Below are 23,437 nucleotides of genomic sequence, written 5' to 3'. Positions count from 1 at the left end.
TGTGTGTGTGGATGGTGAACCACCTGCCACGTTGCTTAGCTGCCAGGAGGGTGGAGTGGCAGGAGTCAACGAGAGACCAATTAAAGGCTGACCTGGCAGGTAAGGGCCCTGGATATGGATAGCTGGGCCAGGCAGGTGGCCATCAACTCTCCACCTAAGCAACTGGTGTGGAAGCTTCAATTCTGAAGTCACATGAGGGCAGGGGTAGGAGGGCACGCTTCGAAGCAACTGTAGCCTGCGAATGGCTTCCAATAACAGGTCCCTGGGAAGCAGACTGTGAAGAGGAATAAAATCTTTTGGGAGAAAAGAGAGCAGGAGTCACCGAAAGGAAAAAAGTGTAATGGAGCAAACTGGGGTTTGTCAATTTATTTTAGAAAACAGGAAGAATCTTGGAGAGAGGAAGAAGCACCGGGGACGTTAGTGTACAGGGCACAAACATTCCTCAACACATGCAGGGGCAGGAAAGCATCCGCTAGGCCCGCGGCCCACATGCAAAGAGGTTCCCGATGATGCAGCAGGAGGGATAGGTGCTTGTCTGCAGCTCACTTGTCCTTATCGCTGTCACTTTTCTGGAATGGCACTGTTAATGATTAAGGACTTTCTCTTTTAATTTAGCTTTCCTGGCAAACTTCTATCATCATAATTCAATCCATGAGTTGCTCTATGACCCTTCAAATTGCCGTTATGCAAAGTTGGCATCCCCCTGCCTGAATTCCCCTTGTTACTTTTCTTTTTAACCACCCCCCCCTCTTTTTTTTTCTGAGCAAAATTCTTCAGTATTTGGGATCTCGTTTCTTTCTTTCTTTTTTTTTCTCTCTGAAAAATGTTCCATAACAGAGTATCTTAAATTCCATTGCCCTAAATTTTTTTCCAGCTGTCTGCAGCAGCCTGAAAAGTATTGAAGGTAAAGACTGTGTGAGCCATTACCAAATCTTCTGAAATGATGCATATTGACTATAAGATTCAGGGCCATCAGTAATTAGCCCTTCATTTTGACTCCTCGAAGCAGGCAGGTTATTGTCTGAATTAGCCCATGACTGATACTACAAGTTATCCCACGGTTCAATTTATTCCCAAGAGCTTGCTCATGTGTTCTCTGTGGTAAATGAAGGTATTTCCTACGGCATCCAAACATGGTGGTGCCTGATACTTGCTCATCATTTTTTTTTTGGCTTTCACTAAGTCAATTCTACCCACCCTCAAGTCCCAAGTCCTTCTTTTCTAGGAAGCCACCTGTGACTCTGTCTCCTCTTATTCTGTATGTGCCTTCAATTTCCTATTTATTTATTTCATAGAGTTGTTTTTTGAGATCTGTTTTAGGCTGGAAGCACAACTAAATGAAGGTCCAGGGTTCTGTGTGCTGTGTGTATCCTTCAACCCTACACAGGAGCCCTAGCATCATAGCTTCTAAACAGAGAATTTCGCTTTTTGAGTCGGGAATTGTGTGTGTGTGTGTGTGTGTGTGTGTGTGTGTGTGTGTGAGAGAGAGAGAGAGAGAGAGAGAGAGAGAGAGAGAGAGAGAGAATATTTTCTCCATAGGAAGATGAGAAGTCTGACCCTGTTTTGAAGTATCTCAGGTGATAACAGTGTATAACTGTGTACAACTGAGAAATTACACTTCACATGACAATGTTGTTTTTGTCCCTTAGAAGAAAACATGGACTATTATTCTCTGTGTTGTTACTCTCGGTGTATCCTGCTTTATCTATCTCTCAAGGTAACACTGAACTATACTGTGTGCCACTGTAGGCAGCTGCTTATGTACTAATAAAAGCACAACTCAGGTACCTACAAGTTAGTCATATGCACACACTAAAAATACACGTGCACCTATTGTCTTAATTTGTTCCAGTTGCTATCACAGAATAACATAAACCGAGTAGCTAATAAGCCACAGAAATTAATTTCTCATAAGTATGGCAGCCAAGAGTTCCAAGATCAAAGAATCAGCAGTTTGGAAGCACTTTCTCAATGGCGGTGCCTTCTAGCTGTGTCCTCACAGGACAGAAAGAGTGAATCAGCTCCCCAATGGCCTCTTTTATGAGGAAACTGATCTCATTTCTGAAGTCTCTGCACTTAAGACATCACATCCCTAGAAATGCAGCTCTAGGCATCATTGTCTTAAACCTGAGGTTTAGTATAGGAATCTGGGGGTAAGGGAACCCCCATAGACCTTTGCACCACAGCACAGGAAACATACATACACTCATGGTGGTACCACATACCTATTCTCTGTTGTCTGCAGGTGGAGTTATAGTTTGGATTATTTTCTTTCACAAATGGAATTATACTATATGCATTTTCAAGTCTTGGTATTTCTCAGGTAAAATGTTCATTCCATTTTTTTCTTTTTGGTTCCATAGTAAATTGCCCCAGAACTTTGTGGCATAAGTAGCTATTAATTTGCTCATGGATCCGTAGAGACAGTGTTAAGATGGTATTTGAAGATTGTGCTTATTTCTCAAAGTCTGGTCCCAGAGGACTCAGAAGTAGAGGTTGGAAACATTTGAAGCTCCTCTGCTCACGTGTCTGGAGGCCAGGGAGCTCAGTCCTCTCCATGTGGGCTTCCCCATGTGGTCTGCCTGTGTAGCTTGGCTTCGGCTTTGTCACTGGGTGGTAATGGCTTCCTTAAATGGGACATATATAATGCTTTTTAAAGTTGTTTCTATCAAAGAAAATGAAAACCCGATTTATTTGAATGTGACAGCCTATTTTAAAAGCATCTACTATAAAGTATGATAGGACAGGCAGAGTCACCTCCGTAAGCCACAGGTATTCCTCAGCGAAGCTTAAACTGATTATCCTAAGACAAAGAGAGAAAGATTATCACAGATCTTTTTTTGTGTCTTCTTATATTTCACATATCTGCACCTTTGATAGCTTTCTCAAGTAACCATCAATATACCCATTTTAAGCTCTAACAACTGAGTCTCAGAGGTGGTGAGTAATGTGTCCTAAGTCACGACATGAGAAGTTGCTCAACCCAAGACTCAAAAATCAGACCTGACTTTAAAGCCTTCTTAATCATGCCAGCATCAGTAGGCTCACCTACCTTTAGTTGCTCCTTCACATTCATAAACAAAAGTAGTATGTAGTACTGAAGTATTGCACGGTCTTAAGCATTTTGTGTCCATTATTTTTATTTATTTCTATGTGTACATGTTCATTTCTGTAGATATGCACATAAATCTGCAGGTCCATGCCAAGTATCTTCCTTTTTCTCTTTCTTTTCAGGAAGAGTTTGAACTTGATGTCCACTGATTAGGCTGGACAGACTGCCCCAGAATCCTCCTGTCTCTGCCAGCAGGGTTCCCTGATTATGTCATGTGCTCACACACTTGGCTTTTTATTGTGTGTGGTGGGGGTCCAAATTCAGATCCTTATGCATATATGGCAAGCACTTTATAGACCAAGTTATTTCCCCATCCCTACTCTTTTAATATTTGTGTAAAACCTTCATGAGATAATTAATATTACCTTCATTTTCTGAGGAGGTACCAGATATCAAGTGTTTTACCTATATTCTTCCAGATGGTAAGCTGAAGTATTGGCAATTTCAAAGACAGGTTGTCTAGAAATATCAACACATTTGAGAGTTTGTGTTAAGTCACCAATTTTAGCATTATTAATTATTGTTACCTGAATGTTGATCTTGAGTCTACACTAGAACACTGTGCAACTATCACACTGTCCATACCAAATGTCCTTCATGGCTTCTGTTGGAGGCAAGGTTCTGGCCTGAAGAGAGCCAGTGTGCCCAGACAGGTATTGTTATGTGCTGGACTTAATATGAAACTTAAACAGAGTGCTCTAGCTAAGTCACCCATGAATTTACTTCATGTTAAGCATCAGGATTCCCACCCCACCTGGTAGGTCTAACTAACCCACTAAGTCTTCTCAGTGTGACCAGATGAACACAGCCACCGCAGAGCAGAGAACCTCCTCCAGCCTGTTGGAATGAAGGGACGGGCACCCTGGAAAGGCTTCTCTGAAGTCAGCAGATTACTGTTGAGCAACTTCTGTAACAGAGAGGAGCAAGTTGGAACCCAGCAGCTCTTCTCTTCCAAGAGCATGCACATCATGGAGAGGTAATGTCCAGTCACAGCTGATGGTGCAGACACCCTAATTACTAAATCAGCGTGGGAAAGGCTCAGCCTCCAGGCACCACTACTGCCGTCAACTCAACTTGTGGAAGAAACTGTGGAGGAGCAATTATCAGCTGTTGCTTCTGGGGAAATAGTGCTAGCTGTGGACATCTGGCTTTAAATGAGTTCCTACAGAAGAAGAATGATAAGTCTGGGAAGTGACAGAAATCACAACTCTGAGGTTCCCTTCTCAAAATCATAGCCTTTCCTAACCCTGAGCTTTTCACCCAACCTTCCCATGTTATTAGTGAAAAACTGGGTGAAAATAAATCAGTGAAAAAGTCCCAAAATTAAAAAGAGAAATTAGTGGTTAAAAAATGGACTAGGAACCTACCAGAAACTGAATAAACTGTGAGCAACCTACTTTCAGAAACATGTACTCTAGGGGAAATCTCTCCATTTTTAAAAAAATAGAACTCTAATTTTAATGGCTAATCTTCATTGCCAGCTTGACTGAGTTTTGAATTACTTAGGAGATGTAGCTCTGGTCTTGTGTGTGAGGATGTTTCTTCCAGTGAGCTTTAATTGAGGACAGAGGGCCTACCTAGAATATGGCCAGCATCCTCCCATGGTTTGAAGCCCTGGGGTGAATGAGAGAGAGAAATGGCGGAAAAAGCAGTTGAATGGTAGCATTCACTTCTCTTCTTCCTGACCGCAGAGGCAGTGAGACCATGCTTCCACTGCCTACCCACCACAACAGACTGTGTCCTCAAACTGTGAGTCAAAATGAACTCCTCCTGCTTTAAGATGTTCCTGCCAGGTACCTTTTTTCATAGCAACAAGAAATGTGACTAATGTGCGAACAATTATGGCATGAACATATTGACGTTTAAAAGTCATGGCTGTGAACCATTGTTTGATTTCTTAATGGTTAAATTAAATACAGCAAAACTAGTATTTTCTTGAAATATTTTAATCTTCTCAGAGCATAAAATAATTTAGGTATTTGGAATTTTGAACTAAAACAGTTCATTTCAAGAAAACTGTGTTAACAAGTTTTCAATTAATTTCAATTAACAAGGAAAATTTATTATATCTTGGAGCTAAGTTAGCTATTGTCTAGTTTCCTTAAAATATTTGCACTCAGTAAATGACAATTTACCCAAGGTCCTGAATTCACTACCCAAATTTATAAATTTGGCAAAAAAAATTTTTTTATTAAAATGCAAATCAAGGGTTTATTCCTTGATGAATTCCCTGAAAAGCTTGTGTGAACTGTGAGAGGCCACCTCCCACCTGGTCCAGGCCTGAGAACTGCTGTGGGGTTGACCATGCTTGTCTCCTGAGGCAAAAGTTTAACCCAGCAACTTTTCTTTGTGTGAGACGACCAAGCTCAACTTTCTGGGCGGAACTCACTGTTAAGCCATGAGGCACACAAATGATGTTTGCTCCAGTGGAGTGAATATGAAATTGTGTTCTTCCTGTCTCCTTTACTCTGCCCTGGGCCCCACCAGATCGAATCTACTGAAGCATGTCCATCCTCCATTCCCAACTCAGAGCAGCATCTTGGTCTATGGCAGTCCAGGGCACAGGAACCAGTTCTTCCGGCTGTTTTCCAGGCCATGGTCCTCTTGCTACCAAATCACCATCCTTAGTAAAGAGCTCTGGCCCTGAAGGAGTGGCACATGTGTCCTTCTTGGGTCCCTACCCCCCAGTACCCACTGCAGCCTGCAATGCTGGGAGGGGACACTGAAGATCTTACCGAGCAATCAGGCAATATTCACTTCCTGTCTAGGGAGCTGGGTAGGGGAGGAATGGTTTGTTTCATCGAAGCTTCTGATCTATGGAGTTTATGAGATGGAAGGAAACCCTAAATTCTTGTACCTTTAAAGAGAAAATCGTATTTAACCTTTCTGTCTTCTACATTGACTTAATTTTGACGTTGTGAGAATATTAAAACATTCTTGTAAAACAACACGAAAGCCTCTGGGTTTGCTCAGACATCCTGCCCTCTCTAGCTTTGTTCTCTAGATACTTGGGTCTAATGAGGCCCCAGTGTGAGTCACTACTCAGTGGAAGCCATTCCATGTTCACTACTCTGCTGTCGGTTTTACTCATATGAAGGAGTTGGCTGGGGGCAATTCACAAAGCATGCCATGGGTAGGAAAGCTCTGAGCTCTGCTGCTCCCCATTCTCTCTCTCAGCTGCTCCATGGACTAGGTGTGAGCAACCTCCCAGTGTTTCTTATCTGCTTGAGTAAGCTCATCACCCACACTGTTTGACCCAGGATCTGCTATGGAGTACTGCTCCACACATAGTTATTAATAGAATTCCATATATTTAATGTAAGAAACACAGTGATTTGCCGTGGAGAAAGGTGAAACACCCTTTCAATACAACCTTCTTTCCCAGAGACATGACTGTGTCTAGAATACACTGTTTTTTTTTTTAGCACAAATATTGGATTTGTCATATGTGGAGTTCATATTTCCTTAGAAGCCAAGTCACAGGTATATGGGCTTTGGTATTTGTTATTTGAAGACATTGTAGAAAACCCAGGACAATTTTGACCTCAACATTTAGAAAGTTGTAATATTTGAACTCTAGGTTAATAAATCAGAATTCAGTGAATGTTGATGGATTTTAGTCAATGAGTTTCCATTGACAAAACAGTTCTGGTCATCATATCAGGCCAACTTAATGTCCTGGGAAATTTTCTGTACAGTGCAATTAAATGATTTACAATTTTCTCTTTATGCAATTTGATTTCATTTAATTAAATTATTTTCAACAGGAATAATTAGTCTTGTATAAAATTCACAATTAGGACTTAATTCATCAATCATCCATATAAAATTTTATAGTAATGTTTTTTTACCAATCTGAATTTTCTTTCATGGCAGTTATATGTACTATAAATAACAAAATAAGACTCTGCAGATCAAAACTTGGGCTAGAAGATTAGGTTCTGTCAATTTAAATCAATAACACATTTTTCCCACAATGTAGTTTTAGCCATTTCCAGTTTTATGTTACAGTGACTTGTTTCTACTAAGAATCTTGAGTCGATTTTTGCAGTTTGGGAAGTTATTAAAATGATGGGATCTTTCAATTGATTTTTCTTTTAATTTTGCTGTGTGCAGTTTTAGCTTTTCCCAATTTAACTTCGTTGATTATTTCTTGCAGTATTTATTTATTTCTTGGAATAAAAAAAATCCCCAGTGAATCAAAGATCTTGCAAGGATGAAGACAAAAGATGGGATTAAAATGTTCTATCAGAGAGCAGAGAGATCTGTGCTCACAGAAAACTCAATGCATTATTACCATCAGAATTCCTATTTAATTATCTCCAACAGCAGACACAGGAACAGAATGACCCAGGAGGCAATTTCATCTCAAAATGCGAAAAATATCTAACAACCAAAATGATCCCAGTTGAAATGGAGTTGACAAGAAACATATGTGGGTGAAAATTTGTTGGAAATCCCATTCAATTTTTAAGCCTTTCTTTCAAAAGTCTCTATCAAACAGCACTTTGGGTATCAATTTATATTCCATTTCATCCCAAATTATGGTTTTCAGAGCAACATGCATCTGCAACAAGTCAAGCACCGAACTCACTCCTGGCGAGACAGATAGAGCTGGTTTTCCAGGACTCAAAGTGGATGAAATCCACATTCTACCTGCCTTCTCAACAGCAGCTGCTCAGGACATCTAAGTACCTCTTGTCCTATTTTGAGTGCAAAGCATGGCTCCACGACAATGTAAGTAAGGAGACTTGGCAGATCAATCAACAGGGATGGAATACAACAGAAGGCAGGAAGCTGAGTAGAGCAGGGTTATCTAACTATGTGAATGTTCCTTCCAACCTACAGAATGTGTAGTCTCCACATCCCTCATTCAACCCCACTGACCACACTTCCTTGCTCTCCACATTTGCTCTGTAGACAGAGCTGATTCCCCACAAGGACTTCCACTTAAAATCAAGTATGCATGCTCCTTTTTTCCAGAACCTAAGATTACTCACTTTGAAAAACAGATCTGAAAATTTATACATTCTCATATTATGTGTGTGTTTTCCCTCGAAGGCAGTAACATATGGAACAATAATTACAGCAAGAATTTCTTCTGTTATTACCATATTTAATTTTTTTCACATAGAATATTCATTTTTTTAAAATGGCCTAAACTCAATTTTTCCCTTCTCAGTGAGTAACCTTTGCTGAGCTTTTGTGCATGTGGACTTAGTTAATCAGCCTAATCCAGCTCTCAGCACAGTACAAGGATACTCACAAAAGCTTCCTCTGGTGGCTGTGGTGATGAAGCTAGAGAATTCAATGGTCCCATTGTCTTTTATAATTACTCTCGGAGTCTGTGACACTAATTATTTCCCCATTCTGTCCTTCCTCTTCTCTTATCCCCCATTTGCCTCCGTTTTTAAGTTCCCTCTCTTTCTTCCTCTTCTTTTTACCTGCTTTCTGTTCTCTTGACTTCCTTCTTCTCTGCTAAGATACACAGCAGTAAATATTCATTCAATGATTGGTTTTTGCCCACAAACCAGAACAAGAAATGAAGATTCTGTGCTTCTAACATTCTAAATTTGGGTGACCTTTCCCTAAGAATTACTATGTTCATATCTTTTCCATAAGCAGTTTGGGATCAAAAAGCAAGAGATGCCCACCCTACCTCTTCCATTATATTGTGGCATCATTTCCTAATCACTCTGGTGGGTTTTGTGCTGGCTTCTCTCTGTCATTTTCCTGGTGCTATTGATACTGGCCATTGTATTGCTCATCAGCTTCAACATGGATAGTGTCTCTTGCATTTGATCCATTGCCGCAAGCCAGACTGTCAGAAACTCCACATAGAACCTGCTTCTTTAATAGTAATACCATTGCACTGAGTTGATCTCATTGTCTACTTTCTGAAACAAGGAAACTGAATTTTACAGTAACAGATTTGAAGCAATGTCTTTCTGTTCCAAAGAAAATATTCTCTTTTCAAAACAAGCCTTTCCCAACATTTGAATGCTTCCTAAGGACCCCACTGCCTTTCTGATAAAGTTTTGTGTTAATCAGGCAGGCCTCAAACTCTCTGATTGATGTGGTCCTTCTGCCTCATTCTCTTGAGTAGCTGAGACAACAGGCAAGCCCCATTGCACCCATGACTTTTTTTTTTTTAATTTTTTTTATAGCACAGTACTTTGCACATGGAATGTATCCCAACATCCTTTTGGTTGTTTCTGTGGTCTCCAGCTTAGAGATAGAGTCAAAATATATGTCATACACAATTTATTTGCTAATTTTTGTGTAACCTTTAAATATTTGCAGATACTACACAATTTTACATGAATATATTCTCTATTTAATAAATGAACATATCATTATATTAATCACAAACCCTGGGTGTTAGCACACGAAACAGGAATGAGTACGGTGCCTCTACACCTGGGCATTGACATATAACTTACAGACCTTGACCACTAGAAAGAGATTTAAAAATCAGCTTTTGTCTCTGACCTCTGTGAGTCGGGGGATCCCTCCCCTTTTCCTTACTAGGCAAAGCCAGGTGAGAAGATTTCTCTCAAGAGCCAGTCTACAATGAGGGGAGCTGGCTCACCATTTCCCAGCAGCTAGATCAGTGGATACAGCTGCTGAATGCTTCCCTCAAGGTGGGGAAAAGGAGCAGTTAGTTGTCAGGCCATCAGTGAGGGGAGGCTGCTAAGCTTTCCAGCCACATGCAGTAGCCTGCTCCAGGATGCTGCGCTTGAGTGTGGCTCAGCTGGCTCATCCTTACTTCTGTGTGGCTCTGCAATAGTGCATTGTGAGAGGGAGGCGGGCAATTCCTCAGCAGTGGGCTCTACTATGACTAGACAAGCCAACAGAGGTCTGCCAGATGGCTGGCTATCAAGGTAAGAAGAGGGTCTGGGAGTTGTGACTGAAATCTAAGACACCATCCCCCAGCTCATGTTCAGACCCTTCCATTTACCTTGTACCTTATACCCTCTGTTTCCCTTGGTATCAAGACCTTCCAGTCAGTGGCTCATATTTACCCTCCCATAGACCTTTTTCATTCTACTTTTTAAACAACAAACACACAAAGCAGTAGGTTTTCCTATGGAATTTTCATACATACTTAGTTTTCATTGATTCCCTACCTCTCACTCCCTCATGTCTTCACCCGTCTCTCCCTCTTTACCCTTTCACTGTGAGTATTCCCTTCATCAGTATGTTTTATTCTTGTCCCCCTTTGTTTAAAGCCTCCATTCCACCCATCTCATGTCATTTCCTGCCTTCTACATGCATTTGTCCACGCATAAATCCACATCAAAAATTAGAATCACGATCTTCATTTGAGAGAGAAGACGTGGCGTTCATGTTTCAGAGCCTGCCTTCCTTTCCACACATGTCCAGCTTTTCTGACGCCTCCAGTCCTCAACAAGCATCTTTAGCAAACACCCTTCTGCTTTCTCCTGGGGTTCTGTTCTTACTGCTAAGCTGTATTCTGATTGGTAACTACTTAATTTCACTGTGCTCCACCCCTGTCTCCTAGCTGTAAGACTCACCTCACCTCAGTGGCTCGTGGAATGGGAACTAAGAGCCAGTAAATTCCTGAACTTGGAGACTATTGTGGCTAGATCCTTTCTGTTAACCTAATCTCTGCGAATTGCCCTATGATATGGATTAAAATTCTTTATTTTATGTACAGGTAGATGGTGGCTTAGCAATATTAGCTTGCTCAAAGCCATTATTAAGTGGTAGAGCCAGGGTTTGAAGCCAGTTCTGACATTCTATCACATGCCTGACTCCTACCATTGCCTGTCAGACCTTTTAGGTGGAGTTCACTGCCAGCACCCAGCCTGTATTCACTGCAGCCTCAGCTGATGCTGCTGCATTCACTTTCCTTTGTCGAACTATCAGCGCTACGTTCGGCTGCGGCTGAACTTGCCCGCTTCCTTCTCTGCTGCTCTTTCCTGTTGACAACAAGATTTGCAACTTGAGTGACAGGGAATAATGGATGCCATCTCCACCCATCTCAACTGTCAAGGGTGGGACCCATGGGTAGGCAATGAATCATACACCTGCACCAGCATGCACCACAAATCCTTCATGTTAGCTACAGTGGTCACTTTACCCACAGCCCCCTAGTTAGACGTGGAAACAGAGCTTCACTGTCTGGTCACCAGGGTTTTCCTTTAGGGAGGAGGCTCTGTGATTCCCTAGGTCATCTCATTTTTATGCTCTGAGAACAGCATGTGACCCCTTCCTGGTAGAGTACATACTTCTCTGTGTCCTTATTGCAATTTGATGTTTGTCAGATTAGAGAAGCAAATAGCAGCTGTATAATATTTTTCTAAATATCAAGGTAAGAATAGTAAGAATTTTGTTGTTTTCTTGCCACGCTCTGCTCTCTCTACCAAATCCATTGTCAAAATACTGAGTGTTTAGCATGTGTTAGGCTCAGCTCATGTAATTCTGATGACAGTATCTGTGATGGAATGGCTCCTGGCAATGGATACCAGTTTCTCTGTGGAGTCACACTAGACAAGCAAGGCAAGGAGCCATTAACATAGAACCAGGAGCTGGAGAGATGGCTCCAAAGTTAATAGCTAGTACTGCCCTTGCAGAGGACCCGAGTTTGGTTCTCAGCACCAATGCTGAATGGCTGCCTATAACTTCAGCTCCAGTGGCTCCAGTGCCCCCTCTGGCATCAACCAGCACCTGTGTTCATGTGGACACACCCACACAGAGACACACACAAATGCACATAATTGAAAATAAAATAAATCTAAAACAAAACAAAAACCCAGTAATACATAAGGAATTGGGCAGTGGCAGGATCCTGACAATTTTACCCGTTCATTATAAAGATGTGGAAATGGGACTCAGATAGGTTAGGTGATGTGCCCAATCTCATACCACAATGGATAGTGCCTTCTTGGATTCCAGCTTAGGTAATTCATCTCAAGAATGTGGGGCCTACATGGTGTTCTATGCCCAGGTTCATCACAGAGCCTGGGAAAAAGAATATGTAGATTGCTATTTTGCGGAGCAGAAAGCAGTAAAACTTCTGGCTTCAACAGACACTCCACAGAATCTTTTTATAATGACTCTGGGTACTCCTCCTCTAGGGGTCAGAGCCTGGGTGGAGTGCTTTTATCTGTTTGTGGCAACACCCTAAACCTGTTGAATCTCTCTCTCCTTTGTCTGTAGGGATTTCCCACATTGATAGAGGAAGTATAAGAAACTGGAAGAGTTTCTTCCCATGACCCAGACTTTTTTTTTTTTTAAATTACATTTGATTTATCCATGAACAACTCCATAGAAATAGTAAATTCCCAAATTTTAACTACTGTGCTAGTTTACAACTGACCAGCAATTCAATTTAGAATTTTAATCCAAATCACTTTCAATGTGAGCTGTATAAGCATTCCACTCCGATGATAGGCAAGAGGCATTTTAAATTACCCTGATTACAGAATCCCAGGGGCCTCAGTCATCATATACTTCAGCTCAAATTAGAAAGCCCCTTGCTGATTATGTATGTGGTTTTAAATGGAATCTGTTTGTCTGTCTTTACTAAAAGGATATTTCCAGCACAAAAGGCTGATGTGGCCCACATAGGGGTGCTCACTTGGATTAACTATGAGCTGTACCAGTACCACTCTTAGGTAAGGAAAGAGCCCTGTCTTAGTGTTTTTATAGTTGCAATGAAACACTATGACCAGATAGCAAGATGGGGATGAAAGAGTTTATTTGGCTTATACTTCTACACTGCTGTTCATCGTCAAAGAAACTCAGGACAGGAACTCAAGCAAGGTTGGAACCTGGAGGCAGGAGCTGATGCAGAGGCCATGGAGGGGTGCTGCTTACTGACTTGGTCCCCATGGCTTGCTCAGCCTGATTTCTTATAGAACCCAGAACCATAAGCTCAGGGATGGCACCACCCACATCCCTCATCAGCCACTAACTTTAAAAATGCCTTACAGCTGGACCTTATGAGGCATTTTCACAGTTAAGGTTCTCTCCTTCTCTAACTACTTTGAGTCAAGTTGACATAAGACTAGCTAGGACACGAGGCTTTGTGCCTGTCCCAGATGCTTTGGGAAACATACAAACGACAAACAAATAGGACATACTGATTTAAAGGAGTGTGTTAATTACTCTTCTATTGCTGTGATAAAACATCATGGCCAATCATTTTATAGATAAAAAGTTTATTTTGGCTTATCATTCCAGAGGGTCAGAGTTCAAGATGGTGAAATGTAGGCAGCAGGTATCAGGCACTGTGGCTGGAGTGGCAAGCTGAGAGCTTACATTTTGAATTTCAAGCAGGAAGTATAGGAAGAGGACTAGAAATGCAATCAGTCTAAATTCACAAAGCCCATCCTTCCTCCAGCAAGACCACACCTCCTAAACCTAACAAAACAGCACCACCAACTTGGGGACTAAGTATTCAAATGCCCAAGACTGGGGTGGGAAATCTAGTTCAAACCATTACAAAGAACTCAACTGATGGGGATGTTTCTCTGTAATATACCTTCCCCTGCCATTAGTGTGGTTGAGATCGTTGGTACTATCTCCATCACCAACACAGAAATAAGTGTATTAACAAAGAAAAACAAAAGCTCATCAGAGTGGAAGGATATGATGTTAGCTCATGGTTCTGGCACTTCTCAGGTAGAGTCAGAGGATCTTGAGTTCAAGGCTAGCCTAGGCTTTGTAGGCCAAAGTCAGTCTACATTGCATAGTGAGACCCCTTCTGAGAAGACCAGGGTTTCAGTGGTAGAATGCTTGCCAACATAGCACAAAGTCCTGTGTCATATCCCTAACACCCCAAAGTATGCTTGATTGTCCCTGTTTCTGGGGATACGTGATTTATTGCTGGGATAATTGGCTCCATGACTAGTACCATTCAGGTCCTAGAAAAAAAATCATCTCCATATATTTTACTCTAAATCTTCAAAATACAAATTTCCACATCTGAGTGTCAGGAAAGCTTATAGGTTGAACAATTTGAAACAAAGGACAAAGCATATTTGATATGCTCAGAGAGAATTTAAGAGAACAGAAACACACTTAAGAGGAGAAACATTAACATACAAAATTCTTTTCCGTAGAAGGCAGGAGTGCGATCAATTTCTGCAATAGGATTGAGGTCCATTTCATTTTGTACTTCAGTCTCTTTGATAGTTATAGGGATCTCACAAATAGTCATAACTGCCAAGGGAGCATGTATAATTTACAGAAAATTAAATGTATATTTACACACACATGTGTGTGTATGTAAAACTGTACATGTTAGCTTTTGATGGATATAACATGCATGAAGGGTGATACTGGTCCATTACATTAACTGTGATGTGGATATTAACTTTTTTGTTATTGGAAGCAGAATCTCTCTATGTAGCCATGGCTCTCCTGGAACTCACCATATAAACCAGGCTGGCCTCAAACTCATGAGATACATCTCCCTCTGCCTCTGCCTTGGCCTCCCAAGTCCTGGATTCAAGGTGTATGGTGCCAACCTGTTGACTGTAATTTTAAGCAAATATTTAGTAATAGCTTATAAAATTCAAATTATTATGTGGTTCAGTTTATAAAGTTGATAGTTTCAAAGTTTGATTCATTCATTATAATATATATTCATGTTAAAATTTAAAATAGGTAATTTTTATCTTTGTGCTTTTATTTGATAGCAACTTCTTTATCAATATGCATTCAATTTTTGGTAGTTATGCATTTTAAAAATAATTACAGTTTAAATTTAGAATATAGATGTTTGTGTTTAAAAGAAGCCAAATTATGTATAGAATTTGATGAGTGATTATATTAAAATGAGGGTGGGAAAGTATATTTTGTATAATAAATGTATAAGTTTACTTTGTGAGTAAAATATCCAGAACTGCAAACGTGAATTTAGAAATAATTAAGTTTGGATATTTTTATACTTCAGTCACAGTGTTTTCTTGTAGAAAAGTCTCTATGGAGGTTATCTTAGTAAGTGTTCTATTGTTGTGAAGAGACACCATGAAAAGGCAACCCTTATAAAAGGAATCATTTAATTTGGGGCTTACTTATAGTTTTAGGGAGTTAGTTAATGATCGTCACTGCAGGGAGGAGACAGGCATAGGCACCCTCATTCTTAGGCAACAGGCAAAGAGATAAACATTGGACCTAGCCTGACTAAAAAAAAACCTCAAAGCCCACTCCCATTGATACATCTTCTTCAACAAGGCCACATATCTTAATTGTTGTGGTTTGAATAAAAATGGCTCCTATAGGCTCATAGGGAATGGCACTATTAGAAGGTGTGGCCTTGTTTGAGGAAGTGCGTCACTAGCGGTATATTTTGAAGTTTCAAATGCTCAAGCCAGACCCAATGTCTCTCTCTTCCTGCTACCTACCAAGATATAGAATTCCCAGCACCATGTCTGCCTGCATGCCACCATTCTTCCTGCCATAAAAATAATAGATTAAACCTCTGAACTGTAAGGCAGCCCCAACTAAAAGCTTTCCTTTGTAAGAGTTGCCATAGCCATAGTGTCTTTTCAGAACAATAGAAACTCTAAGACACTAATCCTTTCAAACAGTTCTTCAACTGCTGAATAGGTATGCAAATATTTGAGCCTATGGGTGGCATGCATTCTCATTCAAAGCACCACAGGGTCTGTTGAGATGGTTTAGCCACCAAAGACTGACTTCCTGAGTTCAACCTCTGGGGCCCACATGGTAAAACATACAAGTGAAAGATCTTCACATGTGAACTGTAGCATGTATATACACACACAACTCACACACACAAGGAGATAAGTAAATAATTATAGAAAATTTAAAATTTTGAAAATTGTCTTTGGACCTTTGGACATTGTTACTTGAGTATGTATTTTCCAAGGTAGGTATCTAGAGCACATAGTTCTGTTGTTGATTTATGAATTCTTAATATTGGAGTTTGAGGCAAGAGCATTCTGGCTGAAGTCTTACTTGCCCTTGCAGTACGGAGCCACCAGTATGACAGAGGATTAACTTGTTGGCTGCATTCTGATTATGGTAAATTCAACATCATCATCTCTTAGGACTGAAGCAAGACCGATGCTGCATGCCCCAGTTTTTTTTTAAATTACAAAACAGGACCCCAACATGTAGGTTTGCATTGTGTAGCCTCACTAACTGTCTAAAATGCTTTAAAAACACTGAATGAAAATCTATTTTCATATCATTTCACCCTGTAGAATCTTCAACTCAAAAGAAAGCTTTTGGATAACACGTACCACTTAAGCGCTCATCCCCCTGTGCTGTTGGAGGCAGCCCATTTTCTTCTCTGCTAGCTTGCTTTTGAAGGGTTGAAATGTTCCCACTGTTCTATCTTTGTGATGCGCCCCTACCAGAGACGTTGTTACCGCAGTACTTTTCATTTGATTGTTCCTCTTGCTTGCCTTTAAAATTGAGATAATTCTGAAAGAATTGTCAATTCCATCTCTTGTGAGCCCTACTCTCTAAAAACAAAACAAACAAAACAGGACTTAGCTGAGTGCCTGCTTTCTCTCTGACCTTAAATTCCTCAAATGTATAGCCAGTGAATGAGCTTCCTAATGTATGAACTCCACACTGACATCATAATAAGCTCTTGTGTTTTTTTTCCCTATTTCCCAATTCATTTATTTATTTATTTTGTATTTGTCACAAGAGCAGAATAACGACAACTTCCCTTTTTGTCTCTTCCTCCAACCACAATGGTGTGATGAACTTAAGGACTGTTGGCCACTGGACCTTGAACACAACTAGGCCAATGGGTCCGTTGATAACAGCAGTGCATGCACAAGTAACTGCTTGAGAGAATGACTGAAACAATGTTTTAGTTCTTATTTTATACTACTGTGAATCACCTGTGCCTTAATACCAAGTGTCCTGGACAAAGAAAATTGGCTTTAATAAGAGCAAGTACCTTCATGGCCAGTTGGGGTGATTTCTAAATATTCATTTTAGTAACATTTCTCCCAAAATGTGCAAACACTGCTTTCACTTTTCTTCTCCCTATGGAGTATTGCATCCAGAGATTGGCAAGGAATAAAGAAAAATGAAATTATATTATGGAGCTGACAGTGTGTGTACATAACTTTAGCTGTGTGGGGTAGCAGACCAGCACTTCACGAAGTGATGAGCATGAGCACTGTGCCTGCCTCCTGCTGCCTCCTCTCCAAGTTCCCCAGTGATGGATCATTCGAAGTCAAAAGTAAACCCTGTTGAGTTTCTATATCCAACTTAGGGCTGTCCCAGTATTAATTATACCTTCTGCTACTTTGCAAAGGGTTGTCACCAATAAATTCTAATAAACAAGAGTGAAAAGATTTTATTCATGTTGTTCCTAAGAAATTAGAACATAGCAGTATTGCTTAGCAGGGCAGAAGTTATATTTCTGTGTTGTTTATATGGAAATAGATATGACATGGGGAGGTATATCAAGATAACCTGAGTAAGGCTGAAGCCAGCTACTATTTTGAGGTCTCCAAGGACTCTCCTCTCTTAAGATGCATTGCCCATTTTTGCAAACTTTATTCTTTTTCTTAATATTTAGATATGTCAACAAAACCCTTTACAATATTTATAAGTGCCTTGTTTAAATTGTATCTTAATTGGTCTAATCTCTGGAGTGGTCTAACATGGTGCTAACACCTGGTGGGTAGGAAGCAAGAGTGGATGACTACAAAGTGTCGTCGGTAGCTTCTGAGGGGTGAATCTACTGTGGAGCATGCTGCTGAGCTCTAGTTGTACTGAAGAGAAGAGCTATTGGAGAGCAGTACCTCTGGGAAGCAGGGTTGCTGGAGAACAAGGCTGATGACAGAGCAGGCAGTTGGAAAAGCAGGGCTACTAAAGGGCAGCCCAGTTGGGAGTGGGGTGTGTAGAAGTGGATGGATTAGGAAGCGGGTCTGTGGAAGAATGGGCTAGTAGGGGTGGAAAGGATCGGCTATCTCTGTCTCTCTGTAGGTCTGTGTTTCTCTCTCTCTCTTTCTCTCTCTCTCTCTCTCTCTCTCTCTCTCTCTCTCTCTCTCTCTCTCGTGTGTGTGTGTGTGTGTGTGTGTATGTATGTATGTATTTATTGCTTGAAATATTCATGTTATTGTGCTCCAAGTGATTTGAATTATTGGTATCATCTTCTTCTTCTGCCTTCTGTCCTTTCTTTAGACATGCTGAAACAAGATGGCATGTGGGGAGTAGATATGTGAAGGAGTGGGCTTCCAGAGAACAGGTGAACCCTATGGATGTGGGCAGAATGCCATGAGTGGCTGTCAGCCAGAGGGTGCTGGGTGTAGTATGAAGACAGACTGTGACTCTGACTTGTTGTTTGGGGCATAATGCTGTTTTACCATTGGATCACCTCCTTTTGTATTCTGATGGTTCTTCTAGGACTAGACCTCTACACCCATATTTCATTGTATGTATAGTTAATAACAATCTTCAAAGGAAAGATTTATACTAACTGATGAAGAATTAAGTTAACTAATCAGGTGACCTATTCTGTTAGCTTTCAGGCTCTCACAGGATCAGTTATTTCTGCCTCTCTGTATGTCTGTGTTTCTCTTTCTCTCTCATGTGTGTGTGTGTATTTAGTGCTTGAAATATTCACACTATTGTGCTCCAAGTGATTTGAATTGTTGGTATCATCTTCTTCCTCTACCTTCTGTCCCTTCTTCAGACATGCTGAAACAAGATGGCAGAGTTTCAGTCTACTTGAACTCAGCTGCTTTGAGTCTAAATGCTAAGCACAAGCTCCAAATCTCTGGCTCTCGGGCTGCAAATATGTTTTAGCAGCAGGTGAATTTGCAAATACAGAATCCATAAGCAAGAATGATTCAGAGGCTGCATTTTTTTTTTTTTTTTACATTTCTCTAGATGCCATAAATGGCGAATTCAGTCTTCTGTTAGTAGTTACTCTAAAGGTTTGTTGAATGAATAAGTCAAAAGGCTCACAATGAAAGAATATGAGATTGGGGGCTGTGGAAATGGCTTTCTCGGTGTTGGGATTCCTCTGCAAGGATGAGGATCTCAATTTTATCCCTAGGATCTACATGAAAACCTGATCCTGGCAGCCTCTCTAACAAAGGTGATTCCAGGGAAGACGACAACAGGAACCTGAAGGCTTACTGAATAGCTAGACTAGCTAATCAGTGAGCTCAAGGTTCAGTGAGAGACCATGTTGCATGGAATTAAAGTGGAGACTAGTCAAGAGAGACGTCTCTGACCTCCACATGTGTATGTACAGGTGAGTGCAACTCTGTAAGCATGAGCATATACATGCACATACCAAACACACGTGTACACACACACACACACACACACACACACACACACACAAAGAGAGAGAGAGAGAGAGAGAGAGAGAGAGAGAGAGAGAGAGAGAGGAGGAGGAGGACCAAGGGACTTGCTTCTTTCTTTTTTACAGTACTTACTAGGGGTGAGAATTCAGATGTGGAGATGTGGTGAAAGTGAACTCTAATATTATATAGATCTTTGAATAAAACAGCAATAACAGTAACCAGTACCACATTCTACATGTCAACAAAACTGTTCAATACATTAAAAAACATCTTCTCGCCGGGCGGTGGTGGCACACGCCTTTAATCTCAGCACTTGGGAGGCAGAGCCAGGCGGATCTCTGTGAGTTCGAGGCCAGCCTGGGCTACCAATTGAGTTCCAGGAAAAGGCACAAAGCTACACAGAGAAACCCTGTCTCGAAAAACCAAAAAAAAAAAAAAAAAAAAAAAAAAAAAAATCTTCTCTGTACGTTTTCATGTTCATACCTTTATTGTAGATGAGACCAGCCACCATGCCTTCTTTATAAGGTCAGTGGAAAAGTACAATGAAAGCTATATTGAAAAGTATAGCATAAAGAAATGCAAAACATCACTCTAACTCTTTTGTATGTAAGTCTGACCGTTTCTAAGGTTCAGATGTGGCCTTCTGCATAGTGCCTAGCACCATTCTGAGACTTGTTCTTTGTGGTCGCCCAGAACATGGACAGGTAGCAATTTTATTGTGACTTTCTCATGCTTAATGTCGTTGAGAGAGCTGACAGAGCTCACTGCCGCACTGCCAGGAAATAGCCGTTTAGGAGCGAACTCTGTACATTCCTCCCCTCCTCCACCAATCCACAGGTTGTAACTTCAGATAGAAATGAGGCCCCTGAGTTCGTGCTAGAAATGGGGGGGGGGGGAGTAAGAAATGATAGGCCGTCAGCTTTCCTGAGAAGGTGCAAGGCAGCAGAACCAGAAATCAAGGCTGAGCTCTGCACAGGAGGCTGGGTGGCATTCAGATATTACCTACGTCTACTTTAATGATTCCATTTAAGCTGTCATTTTCTGCATTTACCTTGCAGCATTCAAAAGCAACTATACTTACGTGTTCACAGCCAACGCACTGTCAGCATTTCAAAAGGAGTGAGAAAGGAAGGAAAATGGTATATGATGTATTTCAAAAAATAGTTTCCTTGTAGAAAATTAACAGTAATTTTGACACCACTCTTACAGAGAAATAAACTTTCTTTGGAGATTATAAAAATGCTGGCACTGAGCAAAAAGGAGAGAAGATGCATGCACACACATAAAAAGGAGGGAAGAAAGAAGGAAGGGAGAGAAAAAGGGATAGGGGAGGGAGAGAGACTAAACTTGCTATTTTTCATCCTTTTGCCAGCTCATGAGATACTGCTATGCCCTTCAGTGTTGACTCCAGGAAGGTTGGGAATGATGTCATCCTGTCTCTACTCCCTGTGTGACTCTTCGGAGAGTGGTGCCATGCAGGGGCTTCCTTTATTTCCTGAGATTTTGGTTAGCTTATTCTAGAATGGTGGTAACAAGAGCTTTGGTGCCCAAATGGCATCAGGAAGGTCTCAAGAACTTAGCTGATTTTAAAAATCCTAATCCTTGTAGTCTGAAAATTCAAACTACTTTAAATGTGGTAATTTTGTGATAACTGGCAAGATACTGTGAATCACTTTTTTCCCCCTTACATTGGCTTCATTTCTCAGGTTCCAGCTGGAATCCTGATCTCACTTCCCAGGGCCATCAGGCATGAGGGCCCCTGTGGTTCTGGCTCACCTGACTTCTCCTCTACTCATTGAACACTAACCCTGAGCTTTGAGTTGTTTGGTTCTGTAATGATGAGGCTGTAGACCAGCAACTTTTAAGCCTAACAGTCCTCATCTTCATCAAGGCAGCTCTTGGCTGCTGTTATCCTTGTAGAAGACAGAGCGCAGGAGAATCATCAGGATAGAACCTGATTGATCCTATCTATGCCCTTTGGCGTCTTCCCACCACTATATGTCAGTCTTCTCTAACTGAATGTGGCCTCCTGGTCCTTGGAGGCACTAGAATGTGTGAATTGTAGAAAGCTAACCAGTATAGGGGTTTTTTAGTCTATACTTCTATGAAGAAGTCATCATTCACACTGGGTGAGACTTTCTGATGGAGCAGCTGCTTTGGGGGTCACTCATAGTCATGTAAGAAATCTTGCAAAATCAAGCAATGTAACAAGTGTAGCAAACACATTAGTTCCCCAAACCAGACTTTGAATGAATCATATCTTGGTTTGTTGTTGGAGTCCTTTAAGGAGTGGGTAGACATTCATTTATACCTCTCCAAGGAAAGTGTTCTCAAAACAGATGTATATTTTCTTCTACATTTTTTTTTGCCAGTTGCATACATGAGTACTATATTTGCATCACTCTATCTCTCCCTATCCTCTATACAACTCTTCTTATGACCCCACTGCCTCTCAAATTTATGACTTATTTTAAATTATTACTGTTACATATTTGTAGGAAAATAGGTCTATAAATACAGCCTGCTGAGACCATTTAGTATAGCTCCTATGTATACATGTTTAGGACTAACTCCATGGGATTGAATAACCTATCAGGGAACTCATCCTTGAAACAGACTGGCTCTCCCTCTCTCAGCATCCATTGACTGCCTGTAGCTCTTTATCTAGGGGTATGGATTTATGGGATTTCCCCCATCCATGTTGGTACATCAGCTGTTGTTGTCATATTTAAGTGATCGTATTTTTTGATATTTTATGGGTACAGCTTCCCTGTCATATCTCAAAGTCACTGAATCACAGTAGATATCTTAGTCCTCTGGCTCTTACAATCTTTCCACCCTTTCATTCAAGATATTCCCTGAAACCTATATTTAGGTGTTGTGTTGTAGATATATTAGTTGAGAGTGGCCATCTCCATGATCAGTTCTCTGCATTTAACAAGTTGTAAATTTCTGTAATGGTCTCCATCTGTTGTAAAAGTTAATTTTTTAAGTTAATTTTTAAATTCTTATTATTATTGTTGGCCACAGCATGTGTTTAGAAGTATGCAGAGTATGTAGCAGGGAATGCCTGTTTGTATCAATGATCATCTGTGTGGGATGAACTTGAGACCCATGTACTTTGTAGAGTTATGTTTATTCATTCTCCTGAACTCCTTCCTCTGTCTATTTCACCTGTTTATAGGGTCTGTCTACTAAAGTATCTAAATCCTTTCAAAATAACAATGCTAATATTATGGGTGGGATATGACTTGATTGTCCTCATGCATTAGGTATTGGCACTCAATTCTGTTACTAAGTATTGAGAGGGTACTAATTTAATCCATGTATGTGTTTTGAGGCAGGGTATTTGGGAAACAATTAAAATTAGATGTCCTTATTAGGGTTGAGTTCTGATTATTGACTCTTGATGGCTTTATAAGGGAGGGAGGGAAGGGGGGGAGAGAGAGACAGAGGGGGAGGGAAGGGAGGAAGGAGTGGGGAGAGGGGGAAGGAGAGAGAGAGTATGTGTGTGTGTGTTTGAGAGAGAGAGAGAGAGAGAGAGAGAGAGAGAGAGAGAGAGAGAGAGAGAACACAAATGATACATACAGACATGTTCTCTCTTTCAACTGAGAACTCTGCTAGAAAGACTATCATCACCAGATGCAGCCTTGACTTCATGGAAGGAGCACTGGCTTGTCACTAAGCAGACCTGGCCCATCTCCCCTGGATTGTCTGCTGTGAGCCTCTTTTGTGGGGGTAGAAATGCAGTCATCTTTATGAGACTACAGAGTCTGCTTACACAAAGTGGGACTTCATAAGTCTCTTTTTAATAAACAGATGCAATAATGTATTAATAAACAAAGTCAGCATGCTTGAGTAATTCTCTTGGTCCCTTTTGGTCTCCCGTGACCCTGGGGATGGTTCTGAATGTCCTTTTTTTCTGAACATGTGAGTCGACATACTTGATGCTCTTCTTAAGAGAGACTGTGCTCTGTCTTTTATTATTATTTTGAGGAATGGATACTTTAAAGGAAAAGAAAATTAGATTTTCTGA

This window comes from Peromyscus leucopus, chromosome 19 (assembly GCF_004664715.2).
Source record: "Peromyscus leucopus breed LL Stock chromosome 19, UCI_PerLeu_2.1, whole genome shotgun sequence".
In the NCBI taxonomy this organism is placed as follows: Eukaryota; Metazoa; Chordata; class Mammalia; order Rodentia; family Cricetidae; genus Peromyscus; species Peromyscus leucopus.
The sequence above is the reverse complement of the archived record's forward strand: the minus strand, read 5'-3'. Positions refer to the sequence as shown.